At 42.4% G+C, this 20,626-nt stretch overlaps 1 protein-coding gene across 6 annotated transcripts in view; it reads right to left on the reverse strand.

The window, feature by feature from the left end:
• Positions 1–20,626, reverse strand: part of cemip (cell migration inducing hyaluronidase 1) — a 161,817-nt gene that overhangs the window by 55,693 nt on the left and 85,498 nt on the right. The window contains exon 1 of one of the 6 annotated variants that reach the window (XM_031877525.1): positions 360–522. The exons of the other annotated variants lie outside the window; for them this stretch is intronic. The gene's annotated coding sequence lies outside the window, so the exon portion shown is untranslated. Of the gene's footprint in view, positions 1–359; positions 523–20,626 lie in introns of those variants that run through there. 6 annotated transcript variants of the gene reach the window in all.

Consider the following 20,626-nt stretch of genomic DNA (forward strand, 5'->3'; position numbering starts at 1 on the left):
AACGTTTAGGCAAGAAAACTACTTGGTTGTGTTTAGACAACAAACTACTTATTTAGGTTTAGGCAACAAAATCACTTGGTTGGGTTTAGGCAACAAACTACTTGTTTGTGTTCAAGCAAAAAATCATAACGTTTGTTTAAAATAGGGACCTACATCGATCTACCCATTAGCCGTAACTGCTTATCCTGTTCAGGGTTGCGGGGGGTGGGGGACTCTAGCCCGCAATACGATCCGAACCATGAGTTTTATGATCCGTTGCACCACTAATTGGAATACAAGAAAATAACCCCTCTGTCACTGCGATAATATTATAAAATCTCTCAAGAGTTACATTAAAGAGAAGGAGACGGGGAAATGACCTCATTAAAGCTGGCGGTAGAGTCACCAGCAGCATGGGGTGGGATGCTCGGCGAGCCCCGCAGTCATACTGTGTGAGCCCTGCACAGCCCAAAGAATACAGCAGCTGAAAATGTAAGCATGATGAAATTGAAACACACAAATGATGAAAGTTATTTGACATTAGCGGTGGGTGGGTGTGGGGGGGGGGGGGGGGGGTATCTTCACTTCACTGTATCAGTGCTGTTGTCTAGATGGAGAGCAGAATATTACAAGAATATCACAAACTGTACAGGAAATAAAAAGAAGTATGTGTGGGAAGGGGAGATATTAGCGTTGAAGGAGAAGTAGGAAGTAAAAGTATTCACCACTGCACTGTAATGAATGCTGTAAATTAACGGTGGGTTTACAACAGTATCTTACAGTATTTCATAACAACCAACGTACGGGAAATATTCATCCTACGTCGGTTCACCATCATACTATTAATTGTAGGCTTATGTTTCTGCTACGATGGTAGCACATTTTTATTAATCAAACTGCTCATAGTCCACTAATCATTTTTGAGTGACAAGATGTGATCGGCTGCTCCTGAACGTGACTTTGGACAGCACAGCTTCAGTAGTCATCCTTCTGATCACAGCCATGTAGAGATTAACCGAGGAACCGAGATGAAGTATTGTTTTGTCTTCATGATTATTGAACTGTTAACATCTCAAATGTTTCATTTGGTCTGTTTCATTACATCAAGTTGCTAAAATGGGCGAAGCAAGCTCTGTAACGTTAGCTAGCTCGAGCTCAAGTAGCTGTAGTAACATTAGCTAGCCAACAGCATAGCCAGCCAAGGTAATGCAAGTAAAAATGAATCGCCAATTACAGTGAAAAGATGTAACGTTGCTTACCTAACTGTAACTTATTTGTGCTATTATAGAGCCGACTGTAGAACGAAAGTTACGAATGTAACTACGGTTCTATGAATCCTGGATGACAGCCAGAGGCAGTGCTTAACACTTCTTAACTCTTCTGTCTCGCGTATGCGCAGGTCGAGTCTTTATATCAACAAAGTCACCTATGACCTCGGATGACCCCCGTCGTCTATAAGTTCCGGTGTCATCCTGAGATCAGTCCTACGGAATCTTCTCGCAAGTTCACGGGATTCCGAGTGACCAAGAACTCTGGCGGTCATCCAGGATTCATAGAACCGTAGTTACATTCGTAACTTTTGTTCTATTTCATCCTTACTGGCTGCCAAAGGTAGCGCTTAACACTGGATGACTTATATCAAAAGAGTTACAAGGAATCACAGTAACTACCCCGTATAGCTCTGGCAGAGGAAATTGGCCAAAAAACCCTCCCCAGTGGGTGAGGGGTGGCAACGGAGAATGTGCTCGGTGACGCCCATGTGGCTGCAGCACATACAGTTGTGTGAAAAAGTGTTTGCCCCCTTCCTGATTTCTTATTTTTTTGCATGTTTGTCACACTTAAATGTTTCAGATCATCAAACAAAGTTAAATATTAGACAAAGATAACACAAGTAAACACAAAATGCAGTTTTTAAATGAAGGTTTTTATTATTCAGGGGGAAAAAAAATCCAAACCTACATGGCCCTGTGTGAAAAAGTGATTGCCCCCCCCTGTTAAAACATAAATTAACTGTGGTTTATCACATCTTTGGAAAGCTGTGTTCAAATATCGGGTACTATGTTGATCTGGGGATTAATCGGAGGAGAGTGTACATGAGATTGAGTCAAAAAAGTACACAGTTCTAACATTCTTGTATCCTCGTTGGGTGGAGGGACAGAGATTTTCCCTGTGCTGAGCATTTTCTGGGGTCAAGTCACCAAGCCACACTAACTCAGTATGCTTCTAACTGAAACCCAGCAGGTCACATGATACCAATAATGCAGCTTGAAACCCGACTGGAACTTTGAATTAATCAGGAAATGCAGCAGTCATGCTAACATGCGGGCTTCATGCACAACTGTCATAGAGCCTGGAGCTCTGCTCCTCCTCAAGACATGGATCACTGTCCTCTCACAGCCTCTGTCTCTGAAACATGCTACACAGCTTCAAAAATGTGCCTAATTGTGACTGAGTGATGAGTGTGGAAGGAAGAGAGGAAATAACTGCTGATCCTTGTGGAGGTGTTAAGGCCTAAACCAATAAAACATTTAACAAACCAACTGCCTATTTATTTCATTCCTCCCATGGCCTGCCTGTGCATACAGAACACATCTTTCTACGTGACTGCAGAGAAGCACGACTGAAAAGCTCACAAATCTCAGTTCCCTGATAAAACTCATGAGTCCTGACACAGCCGGGTGCCACTCTGAGCCGCTGTCCTGGAAACATTAGGGATGTTTTTTAATAAGATCACCTCATCTCAAGGTGTCCCGTTTCTACGGGACTTGCCAAATGGTCCAACATTTTAAAGTAATAAGGGCAAGGCCTTTTTCCCTAAACTATAGAAACACATGCACACTCACTTCAACAGTCAGCCATGCCAAACAACACTATATTAGCAAGTCCAATATGTGAAGGTGACATGTTAAATGGCTGGTGTTTTCGGCTAGGCTGTCAGGAGCAGGAGATGGCAGGGTTTTACTCTTCTATTTATCTGGCTAAATCTCCTCTGCTTGGCAGGTTTGTTGATCTGTAAACCCCGTCACATCACATATCCATAATGTAAAACACAACCGCAGCTGAGCTGCTACAGAAGCTACAGGGACACATCAGTGCTTTTTGACAGGACAGGGACATGAAACCCATGAAGCCAAACACATTAGCACATGCTCACGTGGCAGCAATCTGCAGTGATACAGTCAGGATATGAGTCCCTTAGAAATCCAGTCATGTCTTTCTCCCATAATTACCTTTCCTGTTCTGTTAGTACCACCTGTCTATTTTTACACATGGCCACATTTCTTGCTCTATACATGTCTTTCTTCTTCAGTATCTTCTGAGACTCTAGCTTTAATGCCCGTGTAGGGAGGGATCTTTGGAAGCGTAATAATTTAATCTCATTTAGTCCTCAAAGGAAACAGTGTGTAATGTCCTAAATTAGATGGCGTTCACTAGACTTACACACAGGGTAATGCTGGGCTTTAATCTGATGAGCTTCTGTCGGCTGTTAAGAACAACAGAGCACTGCTGGATGTCATTAAACAGAGCCAACCTGTACTACAAGCTTCACTATGGGTGCTTTGAAAACTGGACAAATCTATTTAAAGTCGTACAGAATATCAGGAAAGCAGAGCCTCAGAATTAAAATATGTGCCCTCAAGAAATACACCTAAACAGGGCCTCAGCCTCCTGTAACTATCTCTATTATTGCTGTCAGTCAACAGCACGGCCCATCAAACTGTCAACATTATGTCCCAACAGCAGTACCTGTCAGGTGTTGGAAATAGCGAGAGTGTCAGGTGTTATAACAAAATAAGCAGAGATGTTTCTAAGCATGGCTACATTAACCTGTTAAGGGGCCCTGGGCCAACAGTTACTGCTGGACCCCTGTAGACCCCAACCTGACACCCTCAATACATTGTCAGTGCCCATTAAAAGGGGAACTTCAGTATTGTCCCTTGATTTTGTGTCCAAGTATATCAAGAAGGTACTGCGCTCTCTCGTACTTTTTCTGTTTTTGTTTATTTGTCTTGTTTCCAGCTCTCCCTCTCTGATCACATTCAGCAGGGAGAAACTTTTAAACATCCGTCAATCCACTGGTCAAACTTTTTCGCCGTTTTTCATTGAACCGGAAAGTTTTACAGAACTTTTAGTTGGAGGACCAGCGGCTCTCCTCGGGATTTGCCGGAGACGCTGACGGGGGAAGCGAGCAGCACCGCTCGTTAAACTGCTTCAGAACTGCTCCTGTCAATCCATCTGGCAAACGTCCACTCTCTGGCCAACAAGATGGATGAACTGCTGCTCCTCAACAAAGCAAACATGGACTTTAGTAGATCTGCCGCCCTGTGCTTCACTGAAACCTGGCTTGGTGAGCACATCCCGGACAGCGCACGACATCTTCCAAATCCACCAAGCGGACCGCGTAGCGGCACTGTCGGGGAAAACGAGGGCAGACGGTATCCGCTTCTATATTAACGAAGGTTGGTGTGTGGATGTCACACTGTTAAAGGAATCATGCAGCCCTCAATTAAAAAACATTTTATTCACCGCGGTAGTTTTCCTCATTCATTCTGGCCGGTGTTTACATCCCACCTCAGGCCTGTGTGAGTGAGGCACTCCAACACCTGGCTGAGCAGATCACCAACATGGAGCACAAATATCCAGACTCATTGTTCTTGGGGACTTCAACAGAGCAAACCTCAGCAAAGAACTGCCAAAATACAGACAGCATATTAAGTGTAGCACCAGGGACAAAAACACACTAGACCACTGCTACGCATATCGCTCAGTCCCCCGTGCAGCTTTGGGACTCACTGATCATTGTCTGGTTCATATTCTCCCAACCTACAGGCAGAAATTAAAATCTGCAAATTCTGTGGTGAAGAATGTGAGGAGATGGACCAACGAGGCAAAGCTGGAGTTACAGTCCTGCTTTGTCTGCACTGATTGGAGTGTTTTTGAGGCTGCTGCTACAGACCTGGATGAGCTCACTGACACTGACATCGTACAGCGATCAGTTTCTGTGAGGACATGTGCGAGCCAACTAAAACCTGCACATACAACAACAATAAAACCTGGTTTACTGAAAAACTCAGGCAGCTTCGTTGGGCTAAGGAGGATGCCTACAGAAGTGGGGACAGGATCCTGTACAACCAGACCAGAAACACAGACAAAGGAGATCAAGGTAGCAAAGAGGAGCTAGACTGAAAAGCTGGAAAACAAGTTTTCAGGCAACGACTCTGCGTCAGTGTGGAGAGGCCTGCAAGTACTCACCAACTACAGGAGTACTTGAAGTGACTAATGGGGAGAACAATTTTTGAAACAGGTCCAGTATTGAGGGAGAAAGCCGCAAATGGCAGCTGTATAATGAAATTGCTCAGGGGAACTCCCAGTCGTAATGTACATCCACTAAAAGTACTTGATGTTGCCACTGACAGATTGCTATTAATTATTAAGTGTCTGACAACCTTATGGAAAAGACCCTGCAGAGAAATAAATCTTTTTCTTGCCTTTTGTTGGTGTTATTGTGTCTAACCAAGTCTCGCTCAGGAAGAAGTCTCGTTCTGAAATCTCTGGAAAGGGTTATGCTTCTAACCTGTCAGGCAGTGACGCGTTACTCAGAAAAGAAAGTAATATAGTCATATAACGAAACTAATGTAGTAATAAAAAGAGTAATGGAATTACTTTTAAAGGACTAATGATACAAATGTATCTTATTACACTTCCTGAGAAACATGCCCAACACTGAACACTGTCATTGGAAACTGTTTGGAAAAAGGCAAGCACTGCTAAAAAAATGCATGGCAGGTGATTGGATGAACCATCCGTCAACCAAGCTCTTGTCGAAGCCAGTTGGGAGAAGAGAGAAACATATGCTCCATGTAGAAAAGTCTTCAGTGTCGTTCTTTGCTCTTCTTTTAATGAATAAATCCTCTCCAGTTCAGATAAAACTGATGCTACTGCAGCATCTAAGCCAGGGGTCACCAACCTTTTTGAAACTGAGAGCTACTTCAAGGGTACCGAGTAGTACGAAGGGCTACTTGTTTGATACAAACTTCCTGAATAACAAAGTTGCACAGATCACCTTTTAATAATAATAATATGTGTGAAGAGACTGTCTGATCACATGTCAATGTTAACTATTCCTCACAATAATTATTAACAATGATTTCCACAACATGATGGTAGGAAATACAGATATAGTTAAACATTTATTTCTGTTATTCTGTTTCAACATTTGAAAGTCAGAGGTATCACATCTCTGATATTTTAGTAAATATCTTTGACAGTTTTGTATGAATAAGCACATTTGTAGCATTTGGTTCAAAATCACACCCGTTATATTTTTGTAAAAATTATCACTTCTAACATTTTTTATGAAATCATGAACTGTCATATCTTCAAATCATGTCTTGTTTGTACTAACCACTTTTGTAACATTTTTGAACAAATCGTGATCAACAAATTAACTCTGTCCCATGTTTATACAAATGATCAGTTATGAATATCCTGTGTTGTTTGGTTTTGGATCGGATGCCATTTATGATCTTCACGACAGGAGTCATCACGTGATCAAAGCCGGTTACTTTTGCACATAGCGCCTGCTGGTGAATGATGCAGTGGCAATGTAGACATTTTGGGAAGTCTGGGTCACCTTTACATTGCGCAATGAAGCCTGCATGCCGGCCCGTCATGGCGGGAGCCCCGTCTGTTGTCACCGACACCAGTTCTAATGGTACCTTTTTCTCTACGAAGAAACTAGTATCTTCATTCAAACCTCTAGTCTGGGCCTTTTCAGTCGGATTGCGTTGCCTCGCCTCTACCTCCGCCACCCAAGAGTTGTTTCCCCGCGGCCTGTTCCGAGGACTGACGGACCTGATGACGGGGTGCGCTCGCGGCGCGCGTCCGGCGCCAACAGAAGCACCCGCCATTCGGAACCTGAAAACCCAGTGCGGTATGGCAGCCTCTTCCTGGCTGTCCGCCGTGTGCCTCTGGGTACCCAACTCTCTTACGACAAGAAATAGTCATTTTAAAATCTACAATAATGCAAGCATTTTTGATTCAAAATGAACAACATCTAAAATTTTTAGATGGAGCTCCATGGTGACTAGTGCTATTTTTAGAACATGCCTTGCGGGCGACTCACGTGGTCCCTGCGGGTGACCAGGTGCCCGCAGGCACCGTGTTGGCTACCTCTGATCTAAGCTAACCTCTTCAGGAGCCGCCATTCTTGTTTAGAACCAACAGTCTCCTCTCCGTGTTGCGCAACGCATTACTTAAAGCCTGACAAGATGGATTATTGTGTGATCTTGTGATCGCATGATTCTCACGTAATCTCGTGACATGATTAGACTCTCACTGCCATGCAAGGTATTCCAACACAGCAAACTCTTCCTGGAACTCCTTTCTCCAACTTGCACTCACATTTCCACCGCTGTCTATTGGCAACAAGTCATCTCATGAGATTTCAGAGTGAGACTTTTCCTTGAGCGAGACTTGGTTAAACACAATAACAAACAGACCGGATGGTAATAAGGTAAGAAAAACGGTTTGAAAATACGTTCCTCTGTTAACTAATAAACAATCTAAAAGGAATCTAACGTATTACTATTACCACACCATTATTCAACAGTTAAGTCAAGAACTTCACCATGATAAATTTAATTAACATGACATATGACTAGTGATCAACTCTGTCTGAGTGGTATACATGACTTTGTTGGAGAAATCCATAGATTTACCTTCCACCATGACATAAACAGTACATCAGGGGTGTCACAATCAGTAAACACATTCATTTCCCTCATGCAGCAGATCTTAACCATCACATTCATTTTGCAGGTTTCTTAATGTCACGGGAACGTTGAATGAAACACATCTGAAGAGCTCTACATTTAATGAAAATATCTGTTCCATGCAAACTGTCTGCAGTACTGAACAGTGCAGTATGCAGAATCCAATCTACATTCTACCAACTTGCAAATTACAAATAGCACACACACACACACACACACACACACACCCTTTAATTTAATTTAGTGAGAAATGAGAGAAAGAAATCTAAAAATTCAGCATGCCTGATTTCATTCTGAGACTGGAATTTGATCACAACGGCAAAAGTGTCGAACGTAAAACCAGCTAACGCATGAAAGGCACAGAGACCCCCTTACACCAAATCAGCTCTAGTTCTTAAACCGTTTTTTCAGGATTCTTGGAACCTTGGTGCTATGTAGCAAACCAAATTGTTGTTCCACTAGTTTGGAGCTGAACATTTGTAATCAAGGATGCATCAAGCCCAATGCACAAAGGAAGTACACAGTAGTATTGATGAAGATGGAGGAACGTGTTTTTCTCGGCCAAGTCAGCATCGCACTGGTTCCCTTGACAAAATGCCAATAGGATTTTCCCATTGGTTTTTGGATTATTGCAGAAACATTTATTACACGTTTGGTTCAGCTAGATAATCTTCACAAATGAACACCACTTTTATGATTTGTCAAGCGTGACTGCAATCACCAAAAGTTAAAAGCTAAAAAGGAATAGGATATAGGATATAAAGGAACTATACCCGGTCACGTGAGCACACACATAACAAGGCTGTAAGGCGTACTAGTGAGCGTGATGACATTTAGTCTTATCTATGACACTTGTTAGCAACCGCATTTTTTAAGACACAAGCTTCCGAGGGAAGTTATTGATATTATCTTATATCTAGAACAACAAGTTTCAAATCTCTTCAGCTTGTTTTAACCACAGACCTTATTTCAGACATCTAACCAAAAACCCATTGACTTTGAGTCGAGGTAACCAGACGTTTTCTTTGCACTGCAGTTCAAGGAAATTTGGCTATTTTTTGTTATTTTAGTTGGGAACCAACTTTTCAGATTCTGAAGCTATTTATTTTTGGTGGAAATGCTCCAAACAGTTCAAAATGATGTGCTTCAATTAGAATGGAACCCATTCTGTGTTGGTTAGAAAGAGACTGTATGTTGCATGTACAGTATGTGTGTATCCTGGTATGAGCTTCTGTACAGTAGCTACTTTCCCTGTGTGTGAAGAATAAGAGAGCCTGAGGCAGGTGGCAGAGGGGATTTTCATAGAAAACACCACACAAATGCACAGCCATGTAGATTGAAGCAAACACGAGAAACCAGAGACACTGTCAGCTCCCATCTGTGTGTACAAGTGTGTGTCTGAAACACACAAATGTTAATGTTAAAACACAGTGCAGATGTTAGGAGGCAAGAGAAGCTACTTGTCTGTCACAGCGACAGTAAATCTGAGCAGACAAGACAGGAGTGACACTGTGGCGTGAGAAGGACTTTTATCTTTCAGCATCATACTAAATCGCTGCAATCTCTTTGGCAAGATACAACAATTATCCCTCCATTTAGCATTCCTCTGTGTGTGTGTGTGTGTGTGTGTGTGTGTGTGTGTGTGTGTGTGTGYGYGCGCGCGTCAGCTTTGACGGTAGAGAAATTTATTGGAGCAAGAAGGCGGGCTGGGCTGCTAGCTGGTAAATCAACACGGCATTTATGGTCATTATTCATTTGGAAGACGACATTTACCATCACTCACATTCAGATGGATGTGCACACACATCGGTGGCATGTCGTGTGTCAGTAAAGGAGGAACTACAGATGTTTAACTTGAACTCGTAAAATATTTTTGAAAAATACGGCTGCTCCTCAGCGACGCACTCTGTACATTATCATCTCTCTTTTATTGTGACATATTATTACATAATGAAGAACTTCATGTTTGACTTTCTGAGAAGAAATAATTACTTTGGCAATTCCTTTCTTTTGGGCTTCCCCCAAAACTACTTGTACATAGTAAATATCATACCCAGGTGTCCTTACCTGTAATACCGGTGCGTCCCTAAGAAGAACCAGCCTGGAGGTGTGCTTCTTTTTGCCTTGCTTTACAGTTTACTGCCTGGAAGCATCCTGCCTTCCTGCAACCAGTTAACATTAGTGGGAGAGGACTGACTTGGACTTCTGCAGTAGTCTGATGTTTCCTCGACACAGAATATGCCAAATAAAGTCCACGAAAATAGTGTTCATAGAGTTGTGGTGGCGGTGCGTGGTTGGGCTCAGCTGCAGAGGGGACAAAGTGTTGGAGTGGTTCAAGGAACGGTGCCGGGAAAAGGCTTAATTAGCCGCAGCTGAAGCCAATCTTTGATCGTGTCTCTCTCCCATACAAACACTATTAGTGACGGAGGAGCGAGAGGAAAATGCGAGCAGGAGACACAGGCTGGCAGAGGACGACAGACCATCCCGACAGAAGCATACACGGCGGGTGCGCTCGGAGGCACTGCAGGAGAGCACACGGCCGAGACCAGCCTGAACTGTAACAATAATAAAGAACGTTAAGCAGCGCTATTTGAGTGTACTAGAGTCACTGTGCTGAGAGAGCCCAAGGTGCTAACAGGAGCTTGTTACAAAAGTCATTGGAGATGAACTGGAGGAGAAGGGATCGTTGCCGAGTCAAAGTGAGAAAACTGGAATATTTCAGTTTGCGTTTCCCTGCATATAGAAGTGGCAGCTCTCGAGATGGAAAAGGATAAATTCACTCCTTCATGCACACACCTCAGTAAATTATTATCTATTTTCATTTAGTTTGGGCACTGTGAAACCGAACCAGACTAAATAGAAAATTAACCAAAAGTATCAATGTCACTCTGATTCAAACAAGCCGAATAGACTATGGAGCACTGGTTTCGTTTCTGGTGGCGAGTCAGGTGAGGCCCAACACCTGACGTCCCAACAGCAAACGTCCCAGGGTCTCCTAGTGGGTTCATTTGTCCATGCTGGGTTAGGCTTCATGAGGTTAAAAACTGAAAAAACTGTAGTCATAACAAGTGTCTTGTATGATTTCTAAGAATGCTTATGGATCTGGGATGGAAATCAAAGATACCGCTATCACTGCAAGAGCAAGTCATGCTGATTATAGCAGTGTGTTTAATAGTGTCGGTGTGTTCTGAGCGAGAACAATAAACAGAATCAGAACCGTTTATTGCCAAGTGCGTTACACATGCAAGGAATACAAGGAGAAGTAGTGGTGTGATGTTTGCAGACTTAGAATAGAATAGAAACCCTTTTTATTGTCATATACACATACACGAAATTTGACCTCTGCATTTGACCCATCCCTGTATATAGGGAGCCCCGGGCGCCAATGACAGGCGCCAATGACAGGCGCCCGGGGAGGCGGGGGTTCAGTGTCTTGCTCAGGGACACTTCGACACGTGACACGTCCCAGTCAAGGATCGAACCGTTGACCCTGTGGTTACCAGACAACCCTCTTAAGCCAGTGAGCCACGGTCGCCCCGCCCAGTACTTAACTATTCTTTTGTTTTTGAAGAAATACTTCAAAACAGTTCCATCTCGCATTATTTTAGGTTATCATGATGGGAAACTTTAAGGAACACTCAGGGAAGGCCTCTAGTTTTCTGTCTCCCCTTGACTCAGAAGAGACGGACTAAAAAAATGAATTCCTTTACATCTTTGTGTTTAGTACAGAGAGAGGTCCAGGATGTGTTTATGTTAGCTTAGCACAAATACTGATAGCAGCATTCAACCGCACAACTCTAAACCTCTGGCTGTTGTTTTTACTTGGCCACCAGTCTTTAGTGCAGAATTCGACACTTGTACAGCGATTTGTCTTGTTTACTGCCGTCTCCACTCACATGGACCCACAGCCAGGAGATCAGTTCTCTACCGAACAAAAGACAGGATTAGGGGGTTCGAAATGTTTCCAATCCGTCATGCCAATAATCTGCCTGTAGGACATTGGAAAGTGTCTCATGCTCATCCTCAGGCTGTTGGTTGGGTACCTTTGTTATTGTGTTACGCTGAAGACACCAGGCGTCTCAAGTTGTTCGTTAAACAGTGTGAGAGATCCCCTGGGAGGACAAGAGAGGAAATGTGATCATTTATATTCTTTGAATGAATTTGCATTGTGGATATAGTCTTATCATATAAATGTATGCACATTCAAATTTTAGGTTGATGCACACATGATTTAGCTCTTTTTCAAGAAGTGCCAGCAGTGGAGAAGTGAGTGCAGCTAAAATAATAAATGTATTTACTCTAATATAAAGTGGGAAACTACTGAGCTACAAAAACTGATTTGGTGAAATTGTAAAAGAATCCCCCCAAACTAGTTGAATATATTTGTCAAATTCCAGAAAACTGAGTCACAGACAATAGTGCTTACGTGCTGGAGAAGTGCAGTAAGAGTGGACTGATGTCTTAAACAGTTTGAATGGCAGCATGTGTGTCACTTACCACACATCTCTGCCCCTCTTTCCACTCAGACTAGGGCTCTGTTAATGTGCACTTTGGGTTGTGGAGGTGGAGGGGTGGGCAGGTGGGACAGGAGGGTGGAATTTTAACAGCAATTTTCCTCAGTAACAGTGTCAAACAACTGACAGAAGAACAAGTTTGAGTTGCAATTTGTGTGTATTTTCCATCTGAAATGTCAGATAGGTGTTTTATGAGTGCTTCAGTTTTTTTTCAGGATCTGGTCTGATGCTTCCACACATCAGCCTCCAACACTTGCTCGGTGTTTTGTGATGTCAAAGAAAAGAAAGTTGGGACATGCTCAAACAGTTCAGTTGGTTGGTCTGATTGTCAGTTCGCCCACCACTTTGGTCAGGACTCAAATGTTTTGAATATTGGATGGATTGGCATGAAATTTGGTACTCAAATGATGGATCTTAGTGATCTATTTACTTTTCCAGTTGCACCACCATCAGGTCAAAAATCACCCTATTAGATGAATTAGCACCAAATTGGGTAGAAATGTGTAGTAGCACCTTTGATAATTCCCTAACTTCCACTCTGGTGCCATCCTACATAGCTGATTCAGAATGAAATGTCTCAACAGCTGTTAGAATGATTTGGTTGGACATTTATCCGATACCTTGGTTTATGACCAAAAAGCACTGCGACAGTGAAGAGTCAGTCAATCAGTCAGAGACATTCTGCCTTATTGTGTCAACAGCCCTACCCTTCTTTCTCATCTACAAAGCACTAGACGGCAACCTCTGGTTCTGAAAAGCGCCTTAAAGCTGCTTTCTCTCTAATCACCACCAGGGGGCGACTCCTCTGGTTGTATAGAAGTCTATGAGAAAATGACTACTTCTCTCTTGATTTATTACCTCAGTAAACATTGTAAACATAAGTTTATGGTCTCAATCTCTAGTTTCAAGTCTTCTTCAAAACAGCATGATGTTCATTTAGTACATTATGGTCCATTTAGAGTCACACAGACCATAAAGCAGGGGATGCTTTAGGGCGGAGCTACCTTGTACCTCACAATGTTGTCCATTCTGGGAGTTGTCCGTTTTTTCATCTTACAATTTTAACCCTCTCAGTGTGTTTTCACTTCAGGAAAGTTAATTGTAACAAAATGTCATATGGCGTTTGGTTGTACTTAGCTCCACCATCTCGTGTCACTTTTGGTTGCAAAAAAACAAGGATGGCGGGAGCCAAAAGCCAAGATGGAGACAGCCAAAATGCAAAATTCAAAGCTTCAAAACCATTATCCACAAACCAATGAGTGACGTCACGGTGACTACCTTTACTTCTTATATACAGTCCATCCAAAGCACACCGATTATTAGCAGCAGCACTCTTAAAGCCCTGGCAGAAGCACACTGATATAATACTGAATAGCAAAATATTATTGAAAACTTTCCCCAATACAAACATTTGATTCAGACAGTCTAATGTGACGAATACCATTTGAAAAAGACAGGGATACTTGGGATCGGTGCTTACTGCAGGTAAATCATTATTGCTGCTAGCGGCAGTGAAATACTAATGTCAGTGAAACCAGGACTGGCTATCTGCAGCTCACCGGCCGCATTCTGTCAAGTTTCTTCTCTGAACCCGAGGAGCGAGAGCGAAGAAAAGTAGAGAGAGACAACGATGCTGAGAGAAGATAGAAACTCCTTTGATGGGTTCATCACTCTCAAATGTTCCCTTAATCCCAGACAATGAAGCCATCACACTAGAACAGTATAGAGGCACAGAGAGAGACAGGAGAGATTCCTCGCTTCTCTCTTTTAAAGCATAAGTCAGCATCTCCATCATCCTGTGAACCCTCATTAAGTGATTCATTTGGGGTAATGAAAGAGAAAGAACCTGCAGCCAGTGGCCATGTGTAGAGCTGAAAGAATGGTTAGTCATGACCATTTAAAAGCCACCTCTTCCTGCATGCATGTCTGCTAGGAGAAATTAGGGGCCACAGGTTCAAAGAGGGTCCTGATCAGGCGGCAACCTCCGGGGTACTTCTCAAGTCTCTTAATTGCATCCCTGTTTCCCTCACTTGGGTCCTTTCCTTGCGTCTTAGTCCCTCCCACCAGGGATGCATGGAGGAAACCATGCGAGGAGAGAGGAACGAGGAAATATGTTTTAAGAGACATGAGACGTCCTTTCCTCAGTTGCGTCACGTGAAGCGACGTCTGTTTCTGATGACGGAGGATCAGCTGATCACAGCTGGATCAGCTGTCAGTCGGCTTTAACAGCTGGAGAGACTTTTGAGAAGTTTGAGTCTGTTCACATGATCACTGTACTTAATAATAGTAACTAATAATACTAATAACTAATAAAGACAGTAATCACCACTGTAGAGGTGTTTCTCTCTGTAGTCTGTTAAACTGTGTCCTGTGTTCTGTTTATAAGCGCAGGATCCATTTCTACCGGCGGAATGCGATCGTCTTATTTATGAATTATTTGCCTCTGTACATTTTGAAATTGTGACTTGGAAAATTGTGGCGTCATTATTAAATAACCCAGAATATGATTATTGTTTGAGCCGCCTCATGTGACTGAATGAAATGATACATGATGTAAAAAGTGTTTCGTCTCTCCAGCTATACATACATACACATACATAGATACACATATACATACATACACATATACACATACATATACACACACATAAAAAGTGTTTAGTCTCTCCAGCTCCCTCTGACTTTAATTGTATTCATAATAAACGTTATTGAGGGAAATGTCAGATCATGAAAACAAAAATCTTTCTAATAAATGAAGAAAGTTGTTTGTGGTCCTTTTGTTGTTCAGACTACAATGAACATTTATTTAAACCAGACGGTGTATCAGAAACCTAATCAAATATAAAGCTTGAGTTTATTCTGTGATCAGTCTTCACTCTGGTGTTAAACTGCAGTCAAGTCAGTCCGATCGGCTGCAGCGTCCAATCACATAACTGATGAACAATGAAGGGGCGTGTCGGCCGTTAAAAGACCTCCTGGAAGTCTGTTCTCGTGCGTCCTCACTCATGGCTCCTCCGAGGTCCCTCCTCTCTCCTCGATCCTCGCTCTTCCGAGCTAAATAAGAGCTTTGGGACTCCGTCAACATGGCGGCGCAGAACAACTTCTGGTTCAAGCGAGGATCAAGGAAACGACAATTAAGAGACTTGAGAAGTACCCCGGGTCTACAAAATGAAGCCAATGTGTTAAAGCTGCATTCTCTCTAGTGTCCACCAGGGGGCGACTCCTCTGGTTGTATAGAAGTCTATGAGAAAATGACTACTTCTAAACATTGTAAACATGAGTTTATGGTCTCAATCTCTAGTTTCAAGTCTTCTTCTACAGCAGGATGTTCATTTAGTAGATTATAGTCCATTTAGAGTCACATAGCCCATAAAGCAGGGGATGCTTAGGGTGAGGCTACACGGTGATTAACAGGTCTCTACCATGGTGTTTTTGTCCGACAACTTTAACCATTTCACAGTGTTTTCACTCCATTGCAGTTAATTGTAACATTTTGGTTGTCTAAAAATGTCTTTTTCATACTGCAGTACACAGACCAGTGGGTGATGTCATGGTGACCACGTCCACTTCTGCTATACAGTCTATAGTTCAGATTAAGCCAGCTTGTTACATGGAGAGAGCTTGAATCTGGAAAGGTCTCTCTTAGTGCCTCCTGCTATTCTCGTAAAATGATGTTGTCATTGGTTTACTGACTCTCTGTCAGATGTAGAACACCACACTCACTGTCATTCCCACTAGAGGTCTTCATAGGTTTCAAAGTCTTGGACACCATCCAAAACTGACCACCTACATGAATAAATACTTTGTGTTAAAAAAGGAAGTCTTGATCTAAAGCTGATCAGAGCACAGACCTAAATGTTCTATTATATGAATCTATCTATATGAATTTGTATATATACAGCAAAGAGTAATTTAGAGAATAACCATTTTATAAACAGTTTAATATTAATCAAATTTTAAAAGTTATCGCCATTTAACAGCATACATTTTAAATATAGGTTAATGATTACATAGAATATTTTCTCTTTCTTGCAGTAGGAAAACATAGGGGACACTCAGTTTTCTGCTCCAGGCCTGAAGCTCTTACTAACTTAAACACTAAACTCAACTTATTGTGAAATATAACGCGAGTTGCTCTAACTAGGGAAACTTTATGACCACAAAGTAAATTTCATTCAGTCGGTATCACAAACACAACATATACAAAGTGTCTGCTCACTGTGTTAACTGGTGATGCTCAGCTGAATAATCACCTTTAAATACATACTCATCTGTGTTTATTATCAATTATTATCAACACATGTACATGCTGTGGCCGGTAGCGTCACAGACTGTATATAATAAGTGGATGTAGTCATCGAGACGTCACCCATTGGTCCGTGGACTTCCCTTTTGAAGTCTCGAGTTCAGCAATTTCGCCGTCGCCATCTTGGATTACGGCTGTCACCATGTTGTTTTTTTCATAACCAGTGAACGGAGGTTACCATATTTGGAATGCAGAGGAGTGATGTAGAAATGCCGTATATGTGTCTGGAAGAGACCTGTCAATCAAAGTAAGCCCCCCTGCTTTATGGTCTATTTTACTTTAAATGGGTCATAATTTACTAAATGAACATCATGCTGTATTGAAGAAGACTTAAAACTAGAGATTGAAACTATAAACTCATGTTTACTCATGTTCATAAACTTATTTTTGCAACTAGAGGAGTCGCCCCCTGGTGGTCAGTAGAGAGAATGCACGTTTTAAGACACTTCCGCATTGGCTTCACTCTACAGAACCAGAGGTTGCCGCCTGGGTAGCTTGCATGAATTCTGCTGTCTTGATTCATTGGTTTTTCATGTTTATTACTGGAGCATTTATGACAGAACACATTCAATCAGCATCGGGGAAGGAAGCGTGGGGAAGATTAAGTGCAGCGGGCATCTTCCATCCAGCCAACCAGACCTGCTGGACCAAACGCCACTGAAAGTGAAGTCGACTGCTCCAGGAGGAGAGCCGTGATAGAAGCTAAGCTAACCCAGCTCGGACCTGAAGCTTCTCCACTACCCAGCCTACTTTTGATTGTCTAATGTCTGTTCCAGGAATGATGAAATAAGACTTTAGGCGAACCAAGCGACGGGAGGTTGTTTACTGTTGTGTCCACATATTTACAGAGACCTAGCTCCATCGTAATGTGCCAGATCAAGCTGCACTTGATGGGCAGACTTGTTTTTCTTGTGTAGCAAATGGGCAGCATTTTGTAATTACAACAACTGATCCTTGAATCTTTGAAGTTACTACGAGCAACCGTGGCGGCATTCAGCTGAAGTCCCCAGTTAAAACAGTCACTGCGACTTGCCACCAGAGTAATGTTAGCAGCTCTAAATGGTGGAACAAACAAAGCGGTCTCTGGATTAGTATTTACTCTTGATTGGGGGGGAAGGCCTCTCAAATGATGAGTGAACCATCATTGGCCATGAACTGAGGCTCTTTTCATATATTGGTTTTAAAGTTGATTCTTTCACAATGAGCACAGAATAATTCAGTCAGTCTTCAGTCAGTATTGATAACATGGCACTCACCAAAGTATTTGCTTGGACTTTGAAATGCAGATAAAATCATGTCCAAGAGACTTCTGGTTCAGGATGGCCTCTAACTCAACGTGTGATTGGTAGTGTTTGGGGATGGGAAGCAGATGAGGGGATCAAGTCCTTGTCACTGAGCACAAGCGGCTTCTACTGATCAGGATGTCAGGGGTCGAGGTTCAGGCCAGGATCAGGGGTCAGGGTGTCTGCAAAGATGAAGGCCGGCACTGGTGGGATCAGCGTGGACCAAAGCCGTTACACCCAGTTAAGCCAGGTGCGATAGGCATGTGGTTGGAGGCAACTAACTGTCCACCCTCTCTACAGGTCAACAGTGGAGTCTGCAGAAACGACCAAAGGACAGAAGTATTGGACTGAAAAATCTGGGAGAATAGAAGACATAAGCCCAACAACAGAACTGCCAGTTTCTGAAATGAATGAAAATGTGTCTGGAAAAGTCATGGAGTGGCTGTGGTCTGTTAGTATCTTGGGATTATATATAATATTAGAAATATATATTGCTTTACATAGACAAAATAACACACCCTGTTCAAAGCATGTTGACAACCAGTTCACGTCTCTGAGGACCTGATAATGGATTTCCCTGCTGTAACTTTCACATCTGCCTCAGAGACGTCACATTAATGACTCCAATCAGCTGACAAGACACACTTGATAGCTAAAGTAAGAGTCAATAAGGAAAAGTGTTAGAAACCACAGCAGAGGCTGTCACAAAGCACTCACTGTGAAAGAACAGAGTGATGTTCAGACAATACAGGGATCATGTGCCGGTGTGTACCCACAGGCCAGACCTCGCTTTACATGAAGGATTTGTCTTGTCAGTACACAGCACACAGTACTAATGCTGACATTTTTGTCTCACAGCTCCAAGAGTTATCTTATGAGCAGAAAGAGGCATGTGAGCAGACACAGTGGAAATATCCAGTGAAGTAGCATGTACAAGGAAGATGTGCTGAGATGTTTGGCTGTGCTTCAATAAGCCCCGGAGCGACTGCCGAGTATCTTTATGTTGTACGAGCAGCCCTCACACACACACAGCACTAAACTTAAGTGTTTATATTTGCTTTAATAGTTGCTTGAATGAAAACCTGCAGCTTGTTCTTTCACATTCCAGACATCATCCATCAGCTCCATCTATGTAACAAACGCACACACATATACATTATGGCCCCTATTGAAACGATTTGTAGCACATGGTCTAAAATGCATGGGGCAAGTGCATTTATAGCGTGTCTAACTCCACTTTTGGTAGTTAATCAATGAATTAATCACAGGTGTGTTTTGGGTGCGACATGAATAAAACCAGTCAAAGTGTTATTTACCGTTACCTTTAACAGCCAGGTGCACCTGTAACTGCCACATTGTTCTCTTTATAGCAAAATCTGTGAATTGGAGGAGCGAGCGTTTTTGAAATGTTTTTGAAATGTTTTTGAAAGGCCAATAAATATGGACTGAATTGGATAAAAATCATCATATATCTTATTACAAAAAATGATGACTTTTTTACTTTACAATGCTCTGGGGTTATTGGAAATCGTTGGATCACACGAGTTTCAAACAATCTTATTTGCCACCAATCTAATTCTAGAAATAGTATAATATTAATACTTATTGTAGAATGATCTTTATCTCCAACTGTGCAGCAAATCAGTCATAATCTTCAAGGCGAATTCTGAGATAGAGTTTGACAGTTTGGGACTAATCTACATCATGAAATAAAAGAATGTTAACGCCCTCTAATCAGACCCCCTCCTCTCCTTTCCCCACAATGTCTATCGTTTTTACTTTTTCAGGAAGCCTTTGTAGCATTACAATCACAGCTCAAGCCTGTTCTCTCCTTTCTTTGAACTAGAAATGTAGCTGTCAGCACATCACACCATCTGGTGAATCAGTGTTAATGAATCTGGAGACAATGAGCTTCCTTATGCTGTGACATTTGTCGCTGTCCATTGATGGGGATGCTGAATTAATGTTGACGTGACATATTTGTGAAGGTAGGGAAGGAACAGGTATGGGATCCTTGGCTGATGGACCTTTTGCCTCTGCTGTCTCCCAGTCCTCTGTCCTATCACGACTCCATTTGAGCAAATGCGCCATTGACCTATTTAACTGAGGAGGAAAGCGCAGTGTATGAGTGTACGCGCATTGTGAACCTTCCTGTGATGTGCCCTTTAAATAGCTTAAAACAAATGAACCATTGACTTTTGACCAGACTTTTGTTGGTCAATGGCGGCATCGCTTTCTGCTGCCTCAAGATAGCAATGCACTGACCACACCTTTTAAAACCAACCACCATCGCACAGATGGGCAAAAGTACATTTGAAACGTACACAAAGTGGGCTCTGGGCGCGATGCGTGTTGGTGTGGTTTAAATCACAGGCTGCTGTAATGTGCTACAGAAAGCTCATGCCTTTTTGCCTAAAAGTGCTACTTTCACAAAGAGAAGCAGCTCAGCATTTACTGGCTTCAAATGTCTCTCGCCATCAGCCATGACAGTCACATCCCAAAAACATCATCAGAGCAATTCAACAATAAACACAACATGAAACACTACAACATTCCGTGTTAAACAATGATGTGCAAAGCACTCAAGTTAGCAATGTATCACTCACAATAACAGTCTTGCTGTGAGTGAGTCTGGTGCACTCTGCAGCTCTTATTTTGTGGAATGGAACAAAATGCAGTTGAAACAGATGCAGATTGATTATTGTGTGTTTTGTTAAAGGAAAATGACAAATGTGTTTTACTGCTCAGAATAAGCAAACACATTTTAGG

Source organism: Anarrhichthys ocellatus, unplaced genomic scaffold, assembly GCF_004355925.1.
Source record: "Anarrhichthys ocellatus isolate YVR2014 unplaced genomic scaffold, GSC_Weel_1.0 scaffold139, whole genome shotgun sequence".
Lineage (NCBI taxonomy): Eukaryota > Metazoa > Chordata > Actinopteri > Perciformes > Anarhichadidae > Anarrhichthys > Anarrhichthys ocellatus.